Raw genomic sequence first — 10,575 nt, forward strand, 5'->3', positions numbered from 1 at the left:
TCAATTACATATGAAAACGGGTTCAACTTTACCAGCATTTGGGAAAACACAAGCAATGAGTTTGAAATTTTCATCCATAAATTAAAAAGAAAGTTGATAAAATTGTGTTAGTAAGGGTGAAATGAAATAGATCCTATCATATACTACCATTGGAAACGTGGCTAGACATAAATACTTCAGAGTCAAAAATTCACTTGTTCTCCATCTACCTACAGAATATATTCCCAAAGAGACATGCACAATGATGTTCAGTATAGTGTTACTATTTATATATAGTATATATGTTATATATATTAAAATATACTCAAACAGTATGTGCTTTCTATGGGTACATATTCATAGACAAAGAAATATAGAGAAAAAGGTATGAAAAAATACAAACCAAACTGATTATAATAGTAATCTCTGGGTGAGTTACTGGACTTTGTTTTTGTTTGTTTGTTTGTTTTTTGAGGAAGATTAGCCCTGAGCTAACATCTGCTGCCTATCCTCCTCTTTTTTTGCTGTGGAAAACTGGCCCTGAGCTAACATCTGTGACCATCTTCCTCTACTTTATATGTGGGACGCCTACCACAGCATGGCTTTGCCAAGTGGTGCCATGGACTTTGAAAACTGGTAAATCAAAAGAAAATTTAATCTTATCTTATTGTTTCAATTTTTTAAATCAGAAAAAGTCATTCCTCATAGACACAGTATAACCGTTAGAAGTGCAGACTCTGAACCAGACTGCCTGGTTTTAAATTCTGAATCTGCCATTTACAAATGTGTGACCTTGGGCAAGTTATTTAACTTTGTCCCTCTGCTTTTTTATTTGTAAAATGAAGATAAAAATGGAATCTACTTATACATCATGTCAGGCATATTTGATGATTAACCGAGTTCAAATGTTTTATATATATATATCTAGAGTTTAGCACCAACTGTAGTACATAGAACATGTTAATTCTTATGACTTGTGTAATTTAAAATATTTCAAAAGTTCAATGTGATTCCCAAGGAAAGAGATTACTGTCAATTTGGGGAAATATAAGTAGAGAAATAAGTGCAAGTCTACGCTATCTTATTGCATTATTTCAGAGGGAGTTACCCCTTATTGTATGCATGATAAGAAAAACTTCAACAGAAGATGAGGGGACTTTAAATCTCAGATTTAGGTAAGTTCATGTGTGAAAATATGCATCAGTGAAGAAAACATCTGTGGTTGGATTAAGGAACTCACTTAAGGATGTTGTGGGAAAAGAGCGTGAAGCATGAAAAGCTTGGAATTCGATGCTCATGGGTCTGAACTTTATCTCTGTAGCAAAGAAGAGTCCTTGATGCTTTTGAAGCAGGTAAATGATATGATATGTTAGCTATTTTAGGTTGACTTTTCTATTCTTGGCATACAGGACTGGCTGTACAGGAAAAACCAAAGCCAGCAGGCCTGTCATGGCTATCACAATAGTTTGTATGGTGAAGAGGATGTGAATGAAAATGGTTAGAAAGGGAAAGAATAGGAAGATCAAGAGTACTTGAGAATTGTCTGGTTTCCAGAAATACATCACCTTACACCCAGTTAGAGGAGTTGCCAGATTTATAAAATAAAAATATAGGAAACCCAGTTAAATTTGAAATTCAGATAAATAACAAATAGTTATTTAATGTAAGTATGTCGCAAATATTATTGTTTCCATGAAATTCAAATTTAACTGGACATCCTGTATTTTTATCTAGCAATCCTGTCCCCAGTAACTATATTTTATCTTTACAATCATATTTAATCACCCTGGGAGATACTTTAACTCCCTTCTTTGATTGCTCATTCACTGATGTGAGAAGCAGAAGTGGCCACAAGGCAGTCACAACTTCTCTTTCAATGGGACCGTGGTTATTTCTTCTAGTGGAAACATTCCTCTTCATATTTAAGTCAGCAGAGCCCAAAGTCCTGGAAACAGAACACAAAATGCTTGTGAGTGGGCTATTAGTGACAAGAGATGCCCCCACTTCCACACCAGACCAGTCACTGGTTCTGATCAGATGGTCCATCTTTTTGACTGCACCCCAACAATGCAATTTATCATCACCAACTAAGACTGTTACTATATCTTCCATTAAACCATTTTTCCATTACAGTGACTGATTTGGTACATGATAAAACCGGTAAATCCTCTGGGTTAAGCCCATTTATCACTACTTTTGCTGTAAAAATGTTCCTTGGTCAGACATGGCAGTAAACATAGCATTTGGAAAGTCTACACATGGTGGTGCTCGCAGAAGCACTGTGGGTAGGAAAGGCAAATCCATATTCAGACCAAGTGCTATTCCAAACAGGAGAAATCAGTGCCTCTTTCAAAATAGAAGGGGTCAGATGTAATCAACTTACCATCTGGAGACTTGCTGGTCTCCCCAGGAAATGGTGTCATATCAGGAGCTCAGCATTAACCTCTACCATTGGCAAGTTGGGCATTCATCAATGACAACAACCATCACAGAATGGATCATCTTGCTTACTTGAATACAATAAGCTTTTATTGAGTGGATATCCTCTGGTGGACATTTGTATGCACCAGCAATATCTTTACTCTCTGAGAGGTCCATCCATGTATCTTTTTCCATACTTTTTTGGCAACAATTCTCCAATCATGTTTTTCCAGGTCCCTGACCATTCAGCCAACTTAGTCCTTGTCCATAAATAGATATAAACCCATATCTCTGGCCAATGTTTCTTCAACAGAAACTGAACATACAGATGTTCAGTCCATTAGGAGTATTTCCATTCTTCCTATCTCTCAGTCTGGATGGGACTGTAATGCCTGTATTTCAGGTTGGCACCAACATAACATGTGAAATCTTCTTTAAATAAGGTCCAAGTGTTCTTTTTTTTAATCATAGACAACCTTCCATGAGGCCCTGGGTGGAACTGAAAGATTGAGGTTGCTTTGTAGCAGCAGCAAGTGCCTTGGAAGTTGGAGTGACTTGCTTACACCTACCTATGCCAATAGGACACATTTCCATTTGCTGATGGAGTACCACTGTATATGCCTGATATAAGAGCTCAGTGGACCAGACAATGTATGTTTTTTAAAAAATTGAGGTATTTGTTTTCTATTACTGTATACAAATTACCACAAATTTAGTGGCATAAGATGATACCCACTGATATCAGCTCACAGCTCTGTGGGTCAGAAGTCTGGTACGACATGAATGGTTTCTCTGCTCAGGGTCTAATAAGGCTTAAGTCAAGATGTAAGCAGAGCTTTCGTCCTTTCTGGAGATTCTGGGCAAGAATCTGCTTCCAAGCATATTCAAGTTGTTGGCAGAATTCAATTTCTTTAGGTTGTAGGACTGAGTCAATGTTCCTTTGACTTGTGGCCCTCTCCATCTTCAAGTCATCAATAGTGCATCAAATCCTGTCCATGCTCCAAATCTCTCTGAGTTTCTTCTCTATGCTAGAAGGAGAAGACTTCTTATTTTTAAGTGGCTTCGTTGATTAGATTAGGCCCATGGGGTTAATTGAGAATAATTTCCCTATTTCAAGGTCAACTGATTAACAGCCTTAATTATGTCTTCAAAGTGCATGGTGTTGCTCCAAAACTCTAGGGTTCTATGCTGTGATTCTCCTACTTGGGCTTACCAGAAGTTTACAGAGCATCTGTATCTTCCACAGGTACCTTAGTTGCCATTGAATCTGTTAATGCTCAACTCAGAAACTTTTCTTACTCTGGGCTCCATTCAAAATCAGCAGCCTTATGGGCTACACGGAAAATAAATTAAATCAGTGGTTGTAATCAGATCCTTGTTCATTCGATCTAAATTTCTTTTGCATATTTCAGTTATATGGATCAAATAGTTTTAGTAGATGTCCCATCTATTTCAGTACTAAAATAACACAATGATTAATTAGTTAGACCCTCCTGACAGAATCAGTCAGACAATTCTGTTTGTTTCTCCAGCCTTGCTACCTATTTGGTAACCACATCTATTTTTTACCTGGTTGAGTACTGCCACCCCAGGATCCCATCAAGCCTCCATTAGCCCACTTCTGTGGGGGTATATAACAACACTGGTCATCCTCAGTTGGCTGAAAAAGCTACTACAGAGATTTTGAAGGATGCTGGTACTCTCTCACAAATATATTTCTCAAAGCTGTTGTAAAGGGAGTATCTTCTGATCTCTTGTGGGATATAAAGGGGAAACTAGTGATTGGGTTGCATATAATAAATCCAGTCCACATTCTTATACCACTAAATCCTTGGATTCCTTTCTTTGTATTTTACCAAGGGAATTCTGAAATCTCAACTTAATTTAATGTAGGTCATCACTCATTCCAGATTTCAGTCAACCAACCAAGAAAGCAATATGATTCATGACCAGTTCCTTCATCGAAAACTTTGAATCAAAATTTATGAAAACTGAACCCATATAAGTAATTTCAACCCAGTCCAAAGCTATGCTCTTTCCTCTCTGGTCAAACGTCTTTACAATCCATCCCCCACATAGGCTCTCTGGGATTCTGTTGATATAAATAAACAAAATTTTGCAATCATTGAGGTTTGAGAATTATCTTCCCTTAGATCACACATTGTACTAGTCCCCCTTTGGAGTGCTGGGACACTTGTTACAGATTTGGAAGCCAAGAGAATTGGTAAAGTATCTTAAGGAGTATTAACAGCTTCTTGAAAGTTGCTTGCCATAGATGAAGGTATTACAGATTACTTCTGGTGATAAGAGAGGTTCAGTGAAATTTGAGCAGTCAAGGTTATCTGTATATACACACATATTTCTATTCTAATTCTTAAGAGTCCCACCCTTTCTCAACTAATTCTCTAACACGTGAGACTTGGCTAGTCAAGTGAATTTAATTGTTGTAATCTGCTTCCCACAGGGTAAGTTTGAGTTGGATTATAGGCGCCATTGGCCCCATGGTTGTAAAATGTAAGAAATTCTTTTAGGATTTTCATAAAGACTTTCTGGTTCTCTGTGCCTTGAGTTGAGAATCTACAGTCTCAAATTTCCTTTTTTTTCCCCTGTAGGCTCTCTGGTTCAGTTAAAATCAGCCATCCCTCTCCACTTCCTATAATAATTATGTATTTCTTAATGTAACTCTAACTGTTATAATAGAAATACCCCAAAATCTCAGTGACTTAAAATGATAAAAAGATATTTTTTTCAAATCCAGGTGTTATAAAGGTTTATAGTTAGATAGCCTTCCATGTGGTCATTCGGTTGACTCAGGCCCTTCTCTTATTTATTCCTTGGAATTTTCTAATAATTCTAATAATTCAATCAGCAGATTGGGAAAGAAAAGGCAAGAAGATTTATGCAGGGGATTTTCATGGGTCAAGCCATGAAACATCTTACATCACCTGAGCCCATTTCATGAGCCAGAATTTAGTCATATAGTCACTTCTAACTACAAGGAAAACCAAAGAGCTCGATCTAGCTGTGTATCCAGGAGGAATGTATTTTGATAAACACAGAAACTTGCTGCTACTCTCTATCTCCTTGTTTTCACATAAATATCAAATAAATATTATTTTATAAATATCACTCTTGGGCCAGCTAGCGGCAGAGTGGTTAAGTTTGCATGTCCGCCTTCAGCAGCGTAGGGGTCACAGGTTCAGATCCTGGGCACAGACATGTGCACAGCTCATCAAGCCATGCTGTGGCAGCATCCCACATAAAAAAAAAAATAGAGGAAGGTTGCCACAGATGTTAGCTCAGTTACAATCTTCCTCAAGCACAAAGAGGAAGATTGGCAACAGATGTTAGCTCAGGGCCAATCTTTGTCACAAAAACAAAAGAAAGAAAGAAAAAAGAAATATCACTCTTATTTTTACACATAGAACTCATACATCCTCTCCCCAAAGTCTCATTTATTTAAGCATTTAATTCAAAGTCCAGAAATTACAGATGTACACTTCTTGTCATCAGGGTCAGATGCATCTTTCCCATCATCCAGGAAACCAGGAGCCAAAATGACATGTTATCTTCTCCTCACCCCTACACTTCAGTGGTGAAGCAGGAAAAGAAGACTCCAATAAAATCTTCTGTTCGGAAAAGAGGGGAATGGATGACACAAAACAGTCACTGGTCCATGGAAAGTGTGAAATTCTGCTGAGCAGGCATTGTGAAGGTCCCGTACCTGGGGATAAGGAAATGTTCTTAATTATATCCTACATCTTCTTTCTGGAAAGAATTCTTCCCTGAGAACCCTATTTTTGTCTTTTTTGAGGTATTTTCATGTTGAATATCCTTTATTATCTAGCTAAGTATGAAAAACATCTGCCTTCCTTGGGAGCTGAACAAATTTTGCAATGACTCTAGGTCCCAAAGCTTTTTTGGGGTTTATTTTTTTAAAGATCATCAAATATTAACAAATTATATCTTTCTGGCTGGTGGTTCTTTTCCATTTGTTTCTAGTTAGTTTCTTGTTCTAGCAACTATGCGCAAAGTCGTTTCCCAGACTGTGTCTTAAAGCTTGCCTATTTCATTGCTTCCTCACCTCATCTCTTTCTCAAACTACTGATGATGATATTAAGACCACCTGAAGCAGTAGAGTTGGGTAAGGAAAAAAAAAATCCTAATCTGATAATTACCACACAAATGATTCATATCTTTAAGAAAGAGACTTACTAGATCTTGGTTACTTAAGGCCTTTTACAACTTCCTCTCAGTATTTGGCTTCAAGAAACAGCCAACTTTTGCAATCTTGTAAGGCACTTGAGCTCTGAACTTTCTCTATTACCTTTGATCTCTGCTTGAAAACCAGTCAATTCTTGCTTAAGCTAATCTCTTTCTTGTAACACCTGGATAAATGTCACCAATAGTAGCCAGCACACACTGTCACTCTCTTTCAAATGTTCTCCTAAAAGGATTCTAAGTTATCACAGTGATAATCTTACCACATGTTTTGCCATAGCAGGGGTTCTACAGTCCTTTAGCTGCTATAGCTTTTTAATTGCTGCTTACCACCTTTTTGCTAAGTGAACTCCACCTATTTTAGATCTGCTGCTAAGGCAGCATCCAAATTATGGTGCCAATTTCTGAATTTAGTCACAAAAATAAATCACTCTAGATATTTCAAGCAGGAAGAAACAATAGAAATGTGGCAGTTAAAAAAAATGACCACTTCTTCGACACTCTTCCCATTGAGAGATGGGATCAGTGTCTTCTCTGAATTTGGATTGACATCTATCTCCTTCAATGATAGACTACATTGCAAGTGACCCTATACAACTTCCAAATATAGATTATAAAAATCCATTAAGGGGCTGGCCCCATGACCAAGTGGTTAAGTTCATGCACTCCGCTTCGGAGGCCCTGGATCTGCCGGTTCCGATCCTGGCCACAGACATGGCACCGCTAATCAGGCCATGCTGAAGTGGCATCCCATATAGCACAACTAGAAGGACCTATAACTAGAATATACAACTATGTAAGGGGGGCTTTGGAGAGGAAAAAAAAAGAGGAACATTGGCAACAGATGTTAGCTTAGGGCCAATCTTCCTCACCAAACAGCATTAAAAAAAAATCCATTAAGCTTATGCCCAGTTCCCTTGGGATAGTCACTATGAGAGAAGCCAGATGCCATGTGAGAAGACTAACTATATCAAGATTACTAAGCTTGATAGGCCAGTTGACAGTAGGCATCAACTGAAGGCCATGTGAATGAGCCTTAGAGGAATCTAATCTATTTGAGCCTTCATGATGTCTAATTGCAACAATGTAAGAGACCTCAAGCAAAAACTTTCCAGACATACCTTCCCAAACTTCTGACATATAAAACCGTGGGTAAAGTAAAATGGTTGTTTTAAGCTGCTGTGTTTAGGGGTAATTTTTACTCAGCAATAGTAACCACAACAGTAAGATTTAGGTGGTTATAAAATTTCTGGAAAGGATTTATACTTCCATACATGAAAAATTAACTGCCATAGAGATTTCACTCCCACCATAAAAAAACCACATGACTAGACAAAATATATGAAACTTCTGTTTGCAGGCATTCAAAAACAGGCAGCACAGGACTGTGATCCCTGTGAGAAGGGTAACCAACCAGGTAGACACTGTGATGGCCCAAGCTTACTACACGGAGGCAGTTTCCAGGCTGCAGATCACAAAGGTGAGCCCAAAGGAGTCCAGAGTCCTCGCAGTGTTGAGGAGAGAGAAAGTAGTGAAAAGACTTCAGCAAGGTCAGGCAGCTAGAATTTGTGGGGCAGTGTAACGGAAAGAAAGGAGTTATTTAGAGTAAGAACTCCAGAGATCTATAGTCTTTGTTGCATACTGATCTGGATAAGTATGAGCTGAAATTCCATGAGACCAGGGAATAAAATTCTTGAAAATAGTGGGTCAAATAATATCTGGAGCTCACACAAGGGTGGGAGTAGTTCACCTTCCTACCATCTAGAGTGAAACAACATCAAATTTACAGGGCAATTTTAAGTCCTCAGAAGACTATCACTTCAGATGTGCTTCTAAATTAGACCTAACTAATGGCCATTCTGTATCCACATCCAATAACTGTAAACTTTACAGTATCCATCATCCAATAAAAACTCGCCAGGTATTTAAAGAAGCAGGAAAATATGGCTCATAACCAGAAGGACAATTAATTAATAAAAGCAGACCCAGAAATGACAGAGATTAAAGACTTTAAGAACGCAAATATCATAAACATGCTCAGGGATGTGAAGCAAACATGAAAGTGATGAGAAAAGGAAAAGCAGCTATAGGAAAGAATCAAATGGAACTTCTAGAGATAAAAAATATAATAATTTAATTGAATGATTATAGTAGAGACAAATCTGATGAACATCAGATTAGACACTTCAGAAAAAAAAGATTAGTGAACTTGAAGGCAGAGCATTAAAATAACTCAGAGCACATAAAGAAATCTGAAAAGCTGAAGTGCACATCAGTGATGTGTCCAATGGGGGCATATTAAACTGCCAAAAATACGTATAATTGGAGTCTCAGAAAAAATATATGTGACTAAGAAAAAAATTGAAGAAATAATGACCAGAATATCAAACTCAATAAAAACTCGAATCTTTCAGGCTGTGCGCATTTTCTGCGCTCCAGGGGTGGCGGAGGGAGGTAGCGTGTGGGGCGGCGAACGGAAGTAGGTAAACCAGGATTTCATTTTCAAGATGGACAGCCCATCAGACTGAGCTATGGTTTCACGTCGCACACCACAGGCTTGTGCCAGGTCACCGTCTCCCCATACCAGTAGTTCAAGAAAACAACCTATGAGTGCAACACTTAGAGAACGATTAAGGAAAACCAGATCTTCATTTAATTCCTGTTACAGTATGGTAAAACGTCTCAAAGTAGAGAATGAAGATGATCAGAACTTTTCAGAGAAACCAGCAACTTCAGTAGAAGAAAACCGTGTGGAATTTCGAGAAGATTTTAAACACACAGACAGTGAATTTGAAGAAAATACGTATTTGAAAAATACCTTCGAGAATATCAATGCATGTGAATCTGATTCACTCGATGCTGGGTCATGCAGTGAGGCTCTCCAAAATGACTTTGTGAATGAGAATCTTCCCCAAAAAGGATTAAATGAAGAAAAAGCAAAATTGGTGAAGCAGATTCAGGAGAAAGAGGACCTTCTTCAGAGGCTGAAACTAGTCAAAATGTACAGATCAAAGAATGACCTGTCTCAGTTACATTGTTAATAAAGAAGTGGAGAAGCTGTAGCCAGCTGTTGCTTTACGAGTTGCAGTCAGCTGTCCGAGGAAAACAAGAAACTCAGCCTTACTCAGTTGATAGACTACTATGGGTTAGATGAGAAATTGCTACCCTATAACAGAAATGAAGAAGAATTTATAGGTGTTTAATTCCTGATTTTTCTCCAGAATATCTTTGAGAATGACAACTTAAAAGATACTTAATACATTTGAAAGGGAAGATATAAAGCATTAGGGCTTAGAGAAAAGTATCTTGATGAGCATCAGTTTAGGGCAATCTACTATATAAATAGAAACTAAGTTCTGAAATGAAAATTTAGTATTTTGGATAAATTTGCCAAAGAAAACTTGACATTTAAAGAAATGTGAAAAAAAAATTCAGGTTTAAAAAAATAATTGTGACAATTCTGAAAATCAGTTTTAATACATTCTTTTGTTTATTGTGGTAAGAAAGTTTCATTTTAAAGGTTAAAAAATAGTGCAGTCTGGTAAATGTCTAAACCTAAAAGTGGTCTAAAAATACCTGTCTCTCTGCTAAGTTTATGAATCCATTTCCATCCATTTACCACATATTTCCATCTTGATGGTCTAGCAGCTAATTAAACTCTTATATCCAAAATTGTAAAAAAAAAAAAAAAACTCTAATCTTTCAAATTGAAGAAGCTCAGCAAACCCTAAGCAAAGAAATACAGAAATGTATCATAATGAAATCCCTAAGACATCAGTGCCACAGAGAAAAACCTTTAAAGTGGCTACAGGGGAGGAAAGACACATTATATTAAAAAAAAAAAAGCTAAGAATGATTGTTGACTTTTTGTCAGAGTCTAGGTAAGCCACAAGAAAATTAATTTACATCTATAAATTGTTAAAAGAAAAAAACTGTTAATGATAATTTTACATC

General features: G+C 37.3%; 1 pseudogene; it reads left to right on the top strand.

Moving 5' to 3' along the window:
- The first annotated feature begins 9,113 nt into the window (after positions 1 to 9,113).
- Positions 9,114 to 9,824, top strand: LOC106823708 (swi5-dependent recombination DNA repair protein 1 homolog pseudogene; annotated as a pseudogene).
- The last annotated feature ends 751 nt before the right edge of the window (positions 9,825 to 10,575 follow it).

The sequence above is a fragment of the Equus asinus genome, chromosome 3, assembly GCF_041296235.1.
Source record: "Equus asinus isolate D_3611 breed Donkey chromosome 3, EquAss-T2T_v2, whole genome shotgun sequence".
NCBI classification, from domain to species: domain Eukaryota; kingdom Metazoa; phylum Chordata; class Mammalia; order Perissodactyla; family Equidae; genus Equus; species Equus asinus.